Consider the following 13,683-nt stretch of genomic DNA (forward strand, 5'->3'; position numbering starts at 1 on the left):
CTCTTAGACCAAGCTACTTGTAATCCAAGGTTTCTCTGTAGTAGGCTAAAATATATCTCCAAGTGACCATTTAGATCCTGTTGGTGATAGCATCGTGCAGTTAGTGCTTTACATTTACATGTTATTGATACCAAAAAAAGTATTGCTCTGTGTCAAACGCCAAGCAAACATTAATACAGCACTGTTATACCAGTGTACTGTATGCCTATATAACACCTACTTTGCTGATAGCACCACCCATTCAATTTTTTAAATGTAACTGCTAATAATGTCCAAGAGATTTTTTTCCCTGAATGTTATTAAAATGGAAATTTTGTTGAGATGATATTTTATTCTATTTAAACCCTGGTGCTGTGCATTGTTTTGTATCTAATTGCCAATAGCTAATTGCTAATAATGTCAAAACTTTTTATTTAATTTTAATATTTCTACTAACAATAATCTGTGCATGCTATAACACTGTCATTTCCACAGTAGTCTGAAGAAATTGGCAATTTGTTATACTGTTGCTTAATGTTTTGTGCAAACTTCTTTCAAATTTTATTAAAATTGACATAATAATATTTTGTTTATTTATATAGCATCATAGTATTCCTTAGTGCTGTACAGAAATTCTTAATTTTCTTTAGCTTTTATGCAATGTTTTAATTTTTTTTAATAAAATGTAAATAATCTTGGTGCCTATTGTAAAAAAAAAAAAAGAAAAAAAAAAGTGCCCATAGCATGCTACTGCTGCTCCCACTACTGGCACTACACAACTGTCCATCTCCTGCATTGTCCATAGTCTTCCATTGTGTTCTGCTTCTGTTGCTGTCTCTGCAACTTTTACTACCAGGTTGCCATTACTACTAACACCATTCTAAGAGCCACATTTCCAGCCTAATCCATTATGTTCCATGCTGTATTGCTGCTATTAATAATTCCCCTGGTCGTGCTACTACTAGCTTTACATGGCCACACTTGCCTTGCTCATTAATAATTCTGACAGTTCATATATTTTGCTACAGAAAGGATACAGTTGGAAACAGTCTTAGGAATCCTCAGTGTGTGATACACCACTTTTTAGGGATTTTTTTGTGTTGCCAAATTGGCCTATGAATCTGAATTGAATCGGATGAAGTGGACCCAAAGTTAATTTTGGGAAATTTTCACTCATCTCTACTGACCAATCTAAATTCCTTGTGCCAGGAATACATGTGTTTGATGTTGACCTTTAATATTTCCAGAACTTACTGTTTACAGCTGACCGATTCTCTCTTCTTTTATATGTAACTGCCAATTCTCTTAGCATATTTTGGCAAGGCAATGAGAAGATAATTTGTACATGATTACATAGATCATTTAAATGACTTCTAAATAGGAAAAGGAAGACTGATAAAACAAGAATGCCACTGATGATAAAACGCCTGTCAGGACTGGTCGCTAAGAAAGACAATATGGCGGACACAGACAGCGGACCCTAAGCTCAGCCTTGCCCACTGTCCCTACCTACTTGCCGCAATCTACCCTAAAATGGCAGCGGGCAACTAGGCGGCGGTCCCTGGCCTGGATAGGTGGAACACAAAACAAGACAAACAAAACACAATAAAGAAGAGTCGACAGTCCGGGTCACAACAATCTAGTAGCACAGTACAAATCACAATCCAAAAAGCAAGGTCAATAAACAGGCAATATGGGCAGGCAGCTAGCAGGGATGGTCACAAATACAGGAAAATGGGTCAGAATAAACAGAGCAAGAGTAGCAGAAACAGAACCAGGCAGAAACAAGCTCAATATCCGGCAGTGAGAGGCAGGCTGGCAGACACTATTTAGGAGACAGAGGTCCAGTGCAGAAGCTGATTGGACCAGACCCCTAATCTCCTCAGAACACCTGGGACAACAGCAACTTGACTGGCAGGGAGAACAGTCTATCAGACTAGCTAACCAGCATCAGAGTTAACTCCAGTGTAGCCAAAAGTATCTCAGGCAAAGCAGGTGTGGCTGAACAAACCCAGAGGGAATAGGCCAGGACACTGCACAAACATACAAAAACACTGAATATCAGCGCCATCTCAGCCGCACAGCACAAGCTAAGAGGCACACAGACTTCATCCCAGGCACATTCATGAAAGTACCCCCCCCTTTTATAAGGGGCCACCGGACCCTCACTCAATAAATCAGGAGTAGGCGGAAAATTACCTCTCACCACACAGGTTTGAATGTCACTAGCAATATCGCTATCTGTCTCCCACTCATCTGAGGACGACTCTGAGTTACAGACAGATGAATTACAGACCGAGTTATCATCAACACAATTTTCATTAGCATCAGGCACAGGTATGGCAGGTTTATAAGAGGAACAATGTATGCCCATTTCACCAATGGTTACCTGTGTGCCCAGATGACCTTCCTGGGAGTCAACTGGACGCTGATGATGATGTTCTGAGCGCTGGGGACGTATAGGGCAATGGCTGATGTAGTGACCACTGTTCCCGCAGTAAAAGCACAGGCCATTATGTCTCCTAAATTCTCGTCTTGTCCTGACGTTTAATACTCCCAGCTGCATAGGTTCCTCCTCTGAGACATCAGGGGTGGGGAAAGGTTTTTCAGCAGGAAAAGAAGCAGAAGGTTTGAAAAGGTCAGAGTTTGCTTTAGCCCTCTTTCTGTCACGTAGTCTGCGGTCAATACTAATGGCCAAGGCCATGGTCTCTTTAAGGGTTGGAGGATCTGGGTGACCTACCCAGGCATCCTTAAAGCGTAACTGTCATTTCAGGGCCATTTTTCTGAAAACATTAAATATCAACAGTACAAGCGATTTTAAGAAACTCTGTAATAGGTTTTATGTACTAAAAGAATTTCCTTCTGTACTGAAAAAGCAATCTCCCAGCCTCCCCCCTCACATCAAATGAAGCAGGATTTCTGTCTCCATTATGTGGCTATGGAGAGGGGAGGGGCTGTTAGGAGTGACTGAGCACGGAGGATTTCTGCAAAGCACAACACCCTGCAATCTTCTCTCAGTAAGTTCATAGATAAGCACTGACCTTTCTAACACCTGAATTTAGCGTTTTAGGTGCCCAGAGAGTCTACAAACAGCTGGCCTTCATGTCACCTCTTCCTGCTCCCTCATCTCCCTCTGCCCCTCCCCCCTTCATAGGCTTACAATGGAGAGAGCAGAGTCCGTCTTCACTGGCTTCTCTGTAATGAAGACGTGTTTGCCTGATAATGCACAGATAAGAAGTCAGGGGGGGAGGCTGGGAGATTGCTTCTTGAGTACAGAAGGAGGCTTTTTTGGCTGATGAAACCTATTACAGAGTTTCTTAAAATCGCTTATACTACTAATTTCTGCAATAAAAAAAAAATATGACAGTTACGCTTTAATTAATGCCCTCTGCCAATCCTTGCTTAAAGAAAGTCTTCAAAGCCGGTTCACACCAAGCAGTCAACACACAAAATTTTCTGAACTCAGAACAGTATTCCTCTGCTGGTCGCTTACCCTGATGGATAGAGAGTAGATTATTCTCTGCCAATGCCATGTGATCTGGTTGAGCATATACAGTACCAGGGACAAAAATAAATTCTCCAAGTTACTCCATTCCTCCGCCTCAGACGGGATTTTAAGAGCCCAAGCCTGAGGATCTCCATGAAGCAGTGAGACCACAATACCAACCTTCTCCTGCTCAGAAAGGAAGTGATTGATCTGAAAAAACAACATGCAAGAACTCCTAAAGAACTCAAACTTCTCCATTTCGACAGAAAATCTATCAGGGAGCAAAATGACCGGTTTTCTAGGCCTTTCCACCACTGGGGGCGCCACAACATTCTTCTGGTTGGCAGACAAAACTTTAATAGTAGCAAGATCTTCCAGAATAGTCATGGCACCAGAGGGGGCAGTATATCTTTTTGGGCCAGACAAGAAAAGACAAGATGGCGGACACAGACAGTGGACCCTAAGCTCAGCCCCGCCCACTGTCCCTACCTACTTGCCGCAATCTCTCTACCTACTTGCCGCAATTCATGACAATGCCCTGGAAAATTCATGTAGTGCCAAGTGTAGACAAGTTAGGTAGAACCATATATGATACAATACATTCAGTGGTCATTAGCTATATACATAAATACATATTGAAATGTTCTAGAAAGTAGAAACATCTACAGCACTGACCTGATATGGTCTAAAATTCTGTTATTTCACAGCATGATGCAAACACACCATACCTTGACAAAGTGTCTATGTGATGTAATACAGCTGTAGGCCTTGTTTGCTGTCTTTTCCATGTTTGTACCACAAACACTTACAATAAGTACAAGAACAAGAAGGGGAGCTTCATAATAACCAGCTGCATCTCAAAATAGTGTACACAAATTCCCATTTTTTTATTGTGCACAACTAAAAAATAATAAGACATTTAAAAACATTTAAAACCATACAAGATACATGCACAAAGCCTTATAAGGCTCAATGTACACCAAGCCACCCCATCAAAAGAATGTATGATGAAGCGAGAGCAACTAATAAATATGCTCCATCCACCCCTTTTAAAGCCACATTGTGTAATGTACTCTTCCTTCTTACTTTGGGATTTTTTTCCTTGCACTTTTTTTTATATATGTTTCTAACATATTGAAATTTAGTATATATTATTACTGGTAGCACATGCTACATTGGGAGACACTTTAGGATGCTTTTTGGAAACAGGCACTTTGCATTTGTTATTGATATTGCACTATTTGTCTATTGTGACTTATATTTATTTATTTGTTGCTCTCGCTTTATCATACATCCTTTTGATGAGGTGGCTTAGGGTACATTGAGCCTTGTAAGGCTTTGTGCATGTATCTAGTATGGTTTTATATTTTTTTAAATGTCTTGTTATTTTGGTTTTGCACAATAAAATATTTTGGATATTTTTGTACACTATTTGGTGGTGCAGCACGTTATTAGTAAGCTCCCTTCTTGTACACTATGAATGTATTTACTTTGATATTTTGCTAAAAATACTATACAATGAAAATTAAGATGTTTGTACTGAATGCCATATTTCAAAAGAACTTTCCAATAGGCTATATTAACACGTTTTTTCAGCTCTGTTTAAAATGACATCCGTCATTTTGAGTCTAAAATAACATTTAGCTGTCCAGACTTCCCTTCCCTTCAGCTGTCCGCTGTTTGCAAAAAAATGTCCGAAAATAAATGTCATAATCATTATTTTGACGTCCGCGTTGATAACGTTTGTTATTCAATACACTGTGTGCATTGGATGTCCGTCTTCTCATTGACTTCAATGCATTGCATTGCAGTCAGTTAAATCGTGGCAATATTGGACAGTTTTCTAAATAGCAAAAGCGACCGTATATTCTCTATTTTTGACATTGTATGAACATAGCCATATATTGTTTTTTTAATGGTAATTTCTCATAGGCTTTAAAATAGGAACCATCATTATTTTTATTATTTTATGAAAATCTTTTCCTGGTCATGCAATGATCATATAGGTGCGGGACTGATAAGCGTTACAGCTGTGTACCCATTATATGAACGGGGCAGTTTTTCATCTAAAGGAAGTAAGCAACAAAGGTATATAGTACATTGAATCATACCAAATATATCTCTCCCGTAGGAGACAAGTAATGGATTGGATACTTCACTTACACTGGTATATTATTTTGTAAACCTTTACTTTTTTTTATCCATTTGTATTGCATTACATGTTTAACCCCTCAATGACTTCCCATACATGTTTTTGCAGTGAATATTAAATTACTTTATGCTAGGCCACCATCTTTTTATGGTGGCAGTGTAGCAGCCATGCACAGGTCATCCGAGCTAATAATTAGGGAAGCTAGCTGTCAGTATGACAGTCGGATTGGCGGTTTAAGCTAATTATGACCGCAGCTTGTAAATAATCTGCAGGTCTCTGTAACCTCATTGGTATCTACAGTAGGCAACACAATTCCTATGTGCTGGTGGGATTCCATGGCATCCAGGGGCCTTCCGAGGGCCCCCATACTTGAGATGTATATACAGTACTTGCATACAGCTATGCCTTTATAGATTGCCTGCCAGCATATAATACACTGCACTGTGGGGGGAAAAAAAGCAATCAAAAAGTTGTATGTACTGGAAAACAATTTAGTTACCGAGCTTGGATTGCAGCACAACAATTTGATATCTCAGTAATCCTACACACCCAGGAAATTAATATAATGAATATAATTTTTGATGTGGTAAGTAGTTATGTTACATGGAGTACAGTATATGTAAAACTAAAATATTTTTTCAAAAGAATCCCCAAAACTTTCATAAAACTTAACCGGTAAATTATATGAAGTCTCAAATAGTGCAAATAAAAAGTGCAAAATGACCCACAAAAAAGAAGCCCTCATATCAAAATGTCAAAAAATAAATAAATAAATATATTATATATATAATATATATATATATATATATATATATATATATATATATATATATATATATATATATATATAGCCCTTACAATGCAGTAATAAAAAATTAAGAAATTCACGGCTGTTGTTTTCAACAATGGCTATGATTTCTGCAAAGCATACGTTGTGTGAACATATTGGGCCACATGTATCATCCGGCGAACGGATGATTTTCGGTGGAAATTGCCGATTTGCGTATTTTTTTATACGCAAATGGCCGATCTGCGAATAAAATATTCGCAAATCGGCACTTTCCGCCGAGTACGCCAGGGGGGCAGAAATGGGGCGTGTATTGGGGGGCGGAACGGAGGGCGCGGACTCAGAGTCCGCACGATTTACCATCCGTTCCGCCCAAATGTACGCTGAAAACCTACTCCAGTCCTCAGCTGGCGTAGGTTTTCGGTGGTGCGCACCGGCGCGCACGGGATTTATGTAGAGGCAGTCCGCCTCTACATAAATCCCCGTAGCGCCGGAGCTGCGGGGGCATTTATAAGTCCGGCGTAAAAAACGCCGGACTTAATAAATGCCCCCCATTGTGTTCACAATTTTGTCTATTTGTAATATTTTTACACACATAAGGCTGCGTTCACACTACGTATATTTCAGTCAGTATTGCAACCAAAACCAGGAGTGGATTAAAAACACAGAAAGGATCTGTTCACACAATGATGAAATTGAGTGGATGGCCGCCATATAACAGTAAATAACTGCCATTATTTCAATATAACAGCCCTTGTTCTAAAATAACAGCAAATATTAGCCATTAAATGACGGCCATCCACTCAATTTCAACATTGTGTGAACAGATCCTTTCTGTGTTTTTAATCCACTCCTGGTTTTGGTTGCAATACTGACTGAAATATACTGACTGAAATATACATATACTCACTGAAATATACGTATATATATATATATATATATATATATATAGAGCCTTATAATGTACGTGATTATTAACCCCTTAGGCTACAAACCCACTTGGCGGGTCTGCAGCGAGTCCCCTCGCTGCGTATTTGCAGCGAGACTCGCTGCAGATCCCGGCCCTATACTTTTAATGGCAGACAAACACGCAGCAGGGATGTACATCCCTGCTGCGAGTTTGTCTGCAGCCCATCCCATTAACCCCCCGGCCGCCGGAGCTGATACTTCACCTGATCCCGGCTCCGGCGGTTCCTGATGTCTTCAGCAAGCCGGAGCGGGGACCAGGTGAAGTATATGCTCCAGCCAGCCGCCCGCAGCCCCGGCCGCCCGATCGCCCCCCCGCAGCACCGATCGCCCCCCTCGCACGCCCCCCCGATCGAGCGGCCGGGGCTGCAGGGGGGCGTGCAAGCGATCGGTGCTGCGGGGGGGGGGTGCGATCGGTGCTGCGGAGGGTTGCGCGATCGGTGCTGCGGGGGGGGGGGGGCGTGTGATCGGTGCTGCGGGGGGGCCATCGGGCGGCCGGGGCTGCGGGCTGGAGCATATACTTCACCTGGTCCCCGCTCCGGCTTGCTGAAGACATCGGGAACCTCCGGGATCCGGTGAAGTATCTACTCTGGCAGCCGGGGGGTTAATGGGGTGGGCTGCAGACAAACTCACAGCAGGGATGTACATCCCTGCTGCGTGTTTGTCTGCCATTAAAAGTATAGGGCCAGGATCTGCAGCGAGTCTCGCTGCAAATACGCAGCGAGGGGACTCGCTGCAGACCCGCCAAGTGGGTTTGTAGCCTTAAGGTCAAAGCCAATTTTCGTTTTTGTACTTTAGCTTTTTTCACTTTATGTTTAAAAGGCCATAGCTCTTGCATTTTTTCACCTAGAGACCAAAATGAGCCCTTATTTTTTGTGAAACCAATTGTACTTTGCAATGACAGGCATTATTTTTCCATAACATATGCTGCGAAACTGGAAAAAAATCATTTGCGCTGTCAAATTGAAAAAAAAAGGAATTTGTTTTGATTTCAGGGAGTTTTGCATTTACTCCGTTCGCCCTATGGTAAAATTGACTTGTTATGCATGTTCCTCAAGTCGTTACGATTACTATGATATATAACATGTATAACTTTCATTGTATCTGATGGCTTGTAAAAAATTCAAACCATTGTTAACAAATATATGTTCCTTAAAATTGCTCCATTCCCATGCTTATAGCGCTTTTATCCTTTGGTCTATGGGGCTGTGTGAGGTGTCAGTTTTTGTGCCATGATGTGTTCTTTCTATCGGTACCTGGATTGCGCATATGCGACTTTTTGATCACTTTTTATTCCATTTTTTCTGGATTTGATGCGACCAAAAATGCACAATTTTGCACTTTGGAATTTTTTTGGCGCTTACGCCGTTTACTGTGCGAGATCAGGAATGTGATTAATTAATAGTTCGGGCGATTACGCGTGCGGCGATACTAAATATGTTTATTTATTTGTTTATTTATTTATGGATCCCTATATTTGCTGGGGTAGTAAGGGTAGATAACGGGTGGACAGTAGGATTAGTAGCATTATGCTGGTAATTACAATAAAATAGCACTTTGGAGATGTTAGGATAACATAACGTCCTTTCGTATTGTGTTTTATATAATTCACCTGTATATTGATGTAGGTTGTTTGTCAGGGTTTGAAGCATATGTAACAAAGCAACAATTATAGAACCACCTCCGGGACGCCACCATTCTTTCAATGTTTGGTCTTTTTTGTGAATTGTTTTAATATACGTATTCAATAAAGATGTAAACTTTTTTGCTACGTAATTTCAGCATTGTTTTCCTTTTTGGTAGTTGTGTGAACATAGCCTGATCCATCATCTTTGGTTAAAGCATTCTTTATTCCGGGCTGAGAGTGTAAGGCTATGTTCCCACAACGGTAAAAAAGAAAAAAAGAAAAAAAAAAACGGCCTTGTTTTCTGTTTAAGAAGACGTCTGTTGTTGCCATGATTTAATTGACTTCAATGACTCCACTAGGGGAATTAACTATGCCATCCACTCATGGCAGGTATAATACACTGCTGTAGTAGGTATAATACACTGCATTACCAATCAGTACTACAGTGTATCATACCTGTTAGTATTTTACTGACCTGCACAGCAGATCAGACTCTGCCTTAGGGCAGAGCCTGACTGGCTCCTGTAGCAATGACATCATAGGTCTTGGTGAGGACTCAAGTTTGCATTACTACCATTGTGACTCTATGATCTCTTCGCGGAGCCCTGATAGTGAACAGAGGGAAGTTTCTCCCTCTGATAACCTTGCTGGATGCTGCTTTCACACTGAAAAAAGTGAGACTCACTGCAGATGGCATGGGCACTGCTTCTGTCCCTGTGCCATCTTGTGCACAGTAAATAAGGTTGCTACAGCATCAGCCATAGGCTGCATTGACAATAATTAACTATGCGGGAGGGAGGTAAGAAATGCTCATTGTCAGAAGTGGGATTCTGTTTGAAACACAAATGTTTTTTTAAAGGATATATGGTTTGTGGGTGACATCTTTGAGTGTGCCTTTCTGAATTCTGGGCACTCATAGCATGTGAATGTATCTGATACATAATTACACATTACACCTACAGGAGCTTTTGCAACATCCCACTCTAAACTCACAGACATAAATATACTGTAGAATTTGGTTTCCCCTTAAATTTATAACAAACTTATTCCTATGGGAAGACTACAGTAAATGATTTTTTCCCGGTTTCACAGCATATGAAAATAATGCCCTTCATTGCAAAGTACAATTAGTGTCGCAAAAAATAAAGGCTCATGTGGGTCTCTAGGTGAAAAAATGCAAGTGCTATGGCCTTTTAAACATAAAGTGGAAAAAGCAAAAGCGTAAAAACGAAAATTGGCTTTGACCTTTGGCTTTGACCCACGGATAGAACAGTGCTGTCATAGGGAAGCCGGTGCCGCAGTCAGTTTTCTGAACCATGGCCCAGTTCCCATGTATGGTGCCATTTTATCCATGGGTACCGGGCCGGAGCTGAAGCACTGGAGGTGAGCTGGCCCGCCCCCAGTGGGAGGAAACCCCTGCCGCTCTATGACGCGGCTCCATTGATTCTAAAGGAGCCGCATCATAGAGCACCTCCAGTGCTTCAGCCCCGGCTCAGTACCCGTGGATAGAACGGCGCCATACGCGGGAACCAGGCCGCAGTTCAAAACCTGATGGTACCTGATGGTACATCCTTTTTAAGATATCTCTTCTCCATAACCATGGGGTCTAGGCCAACATGTGATAAATGACATCATAATGTTACCCCTCTTCCAGAAAACTTTACAGATGGCACAATGCAGTCAGACAGGTAATGTTCTCCTAGGATTATTAAAACCCAATTCGGACATTAGACTGCCAGATAGAGAGGCATGATTCCTCACTCCACATCCAGTTGCACCAAGCTTTAAATCACTGTATCCATTGTGCACCGCCATTAAAACCTATGCCATAAATCACATAGTTTGTGCTGATGGTAATGCGAGATTAGGTTTGGAACTGTGCTGTGTATGAGTCAGCATTATGCGCCTTAACACTGAATAACATCTTTCTGTAACTTTACATAGTTGATGTGGTTTATAAAGGCTTCCAGTTTGCAAAAATACCACTAACAATAGATTGTGAAAGATCTAGGGAAGATAAATTGTCATATATCACAAAGGAAAGATAGACATGGCACTCACCCGAAGATGTCTTCACTGTATCTTTATTTAATTCATGCAAAAACAGGTTAAAGGAGAGGACGCCTAGCGTGTAGCAGCGACAGCTGTTTCCTGCCTATCCGGCACTTCTTCACGCGGCCGTGAAGAAGTGCCGGGTAGGCAGGAAACAGCTGTCGCTGCTACACGCTAGGCGTCCTCTCCTTTAACCTGTTTTTGCATGAATTAAATAAAGATACGGTTAAGACATCTTCGGGTGAGTGCCATGTCTATCTTTCCTTTGTGATATATGGTTACCGAACTTCTCTGCATAGAGCACCACCTTATGTCGCCATGCATATTTAAATGCCAAGTTCTTTAGTGCACCGGATCCGGTTTGGATAACACTGTAGTGCCGTACTCTGAACATTTCTCCCCAGGTTGTTAAAGATAAATTGTCATAATGCAATGGTGGCATTTTCTTACAGCACCATGCTGGAATTTAATAAGCTCTTTAGAATGGCCCATTCTTTCACAAACGTTTTGTAAAGGCAGACTGCAATGGTAGATACTTGTTGTTATACCCCTGTGGCAATGAGGCTTAATGACATATCTGAATTCTGTGATTAAGGTGTGTGCCATTACTACTGTCCATATAGTATGTGTGGAGGGAAATTGATATGATGACCCCTGTAGGCTGCCATGGATATGAATCCCTGTAACACTCTGATCACATGTAGCATGTAGCACATGTACCATGCTTCAAGTGAGTTTAAAAGCTCATAGAAAACCCATTAAAACACAGGGGCAATATTATCAGCTATAGGACACTAAGCAAGGTGGCTTAGTGGTTAGCACTGTAGCCTTGCAGCTGGTTCAAAAGGCCACATAGGCCAAAAATAATTAATTTAGATTAATTTAGATTGTGAGCCCTAATGGGGACAGGGAGCAATAATTGGCAAGAACTATATAAAGTGCTGCAGAATCAGAAATTATAGAAATTATAAATTTGCATCTAAGAAGAAACAAAAAAATATTTTGAATTGTTGTCCTCTGTTAATGGTCTAAGTAAGTGGTTAGTCAGATGGAAATGAATTGATAGGAAGAAAGAACCTGGGGATATTTTATCTAATGATGTAAATTAACATACTTGTGTTTCTTCCCTCCAGATATTGTGGCAGTATTCACTGTGGAGATGTCTAAATTGTGTATACGAGGGGCTGCTGATAAGTCTTTGGCTTTGTGTTCTTTTTTGTTTCTATGGTAACAAATGTTACATCACATGAAAGCCTTATGTGTCTAATATATGTTTTCCAAATTTTGTGTATGTAGCTTATGGCAACAGTGCCAACAGTGCAAACAAAGTCGGCAAAGGATATTCATGGTGATATGTTGCAGACATTGGGGGGATCAATGTCCTTCATATTTTACAGTTAAGAGCTGGGTTGCCAAATTTAAAATGGGATGCATCAGCACTAATGATGAACGTCTTGGATGACTAAGAGGGGTTGTTGTTCCGGAGATAGTCGATGCTGTGCACAACCTCATAATGGAGAATCTGCAAATTTCAGCTTAAGGAATAGCAGACATCAATGGCGAGATTTATCAAAGGGTCCAAGGACGGGCTACAAAAATGGTGGAGGGTGTGAGGCATAAACCATATCAGGAAAGACTTAAGGATTTGAATCTGTATAGTCTGAAGGAAAGAAGGGAAAAGGGGTACATGATTGAAACCTTTAAGTATGTTAAGGGACTAAATAAGGTTCAGGAGGGAAGTGTTTTTAGTAAAAAAAAACTGAGCTCAAGAACAAGAGAACACAATGAGAGGTTATCTGGGGGAAAGATCAGAAGCAACGTGAGAAAATATTATTTTACTGAAAGAGTAGTAGATACTTGGAACAAACTTCCAGCAGAGTTGGTTGGTAAATCTACAATAACAGAATTTAAACATATATCTATCCTAAGATAATAAGAAAGAAAATACTAAAAGGGCAGACTAGATGGACCCAGTGGTCTTTTTCTGCCGACATTCTTCTATGTTTCTATGTGTAAAATTTAGACTGGTGCAAACTGTCCACAGCAACCAATCACAGCTCCTCTTTCCCTTCACCAGAGCTGGAAGCTGAGCTGTGATTGGCTGCTATGGTCAGTTTGCACCAGTCTAAATTTTACACCCTTTGATAAATCTCCCCCAATGTGTTTGTGTCATTATCCATGAACATTTGAGCATGAAGACGCTATCTGCAAAGTGGGTGCCCAAAAGTTTGACAACAGATCAGAAAAGAATGTCAGTAAAAACTTCCTGGTCCATTTGTCAGTGTTTTCGGACTGATAAGAACTTGGACTGGTTACTATGGATGAGAACTGGATTTATTCGTATCACCCTGAAACCAAAGAGCAGTCAAAAGAGTGGACAGTTGTTCTCCTGGTCCAAAGAAGTTCAGGGTGCAAAAATCAGCCACTAAGGTAATGGTGCCTGTGTTCTGGGATAAGAAAGGTATGCTGCTAGTGGAATACCTTCACAATGGTTCCACCATCAATGCAAAGTATTACATTGAACTTTTGGACCAATTAAAGGCAGCTCTAAAAGCCAAAAGGCGAGGCAAACTGTCCAAAGGAACCTTGTTCCTGCAAGACAACGCCTCTGCTCGCACTGCACAAGCGACCAC

This window comes from Dendropsophus ebraccatus, chromosome 2 (assembly GCF_027789765.1).
Source record: "Dendropsophus ebraccatus isolate aDenEbr1 chromosome 2, aDenEbr1.pat, whole genome shotgun sequence".
NCBI lineage: Eukaryota > Metazoa > Chordata > Amphibia > Anura > Hylidae > Dendropsophus > Dendropsophus ebraccatus.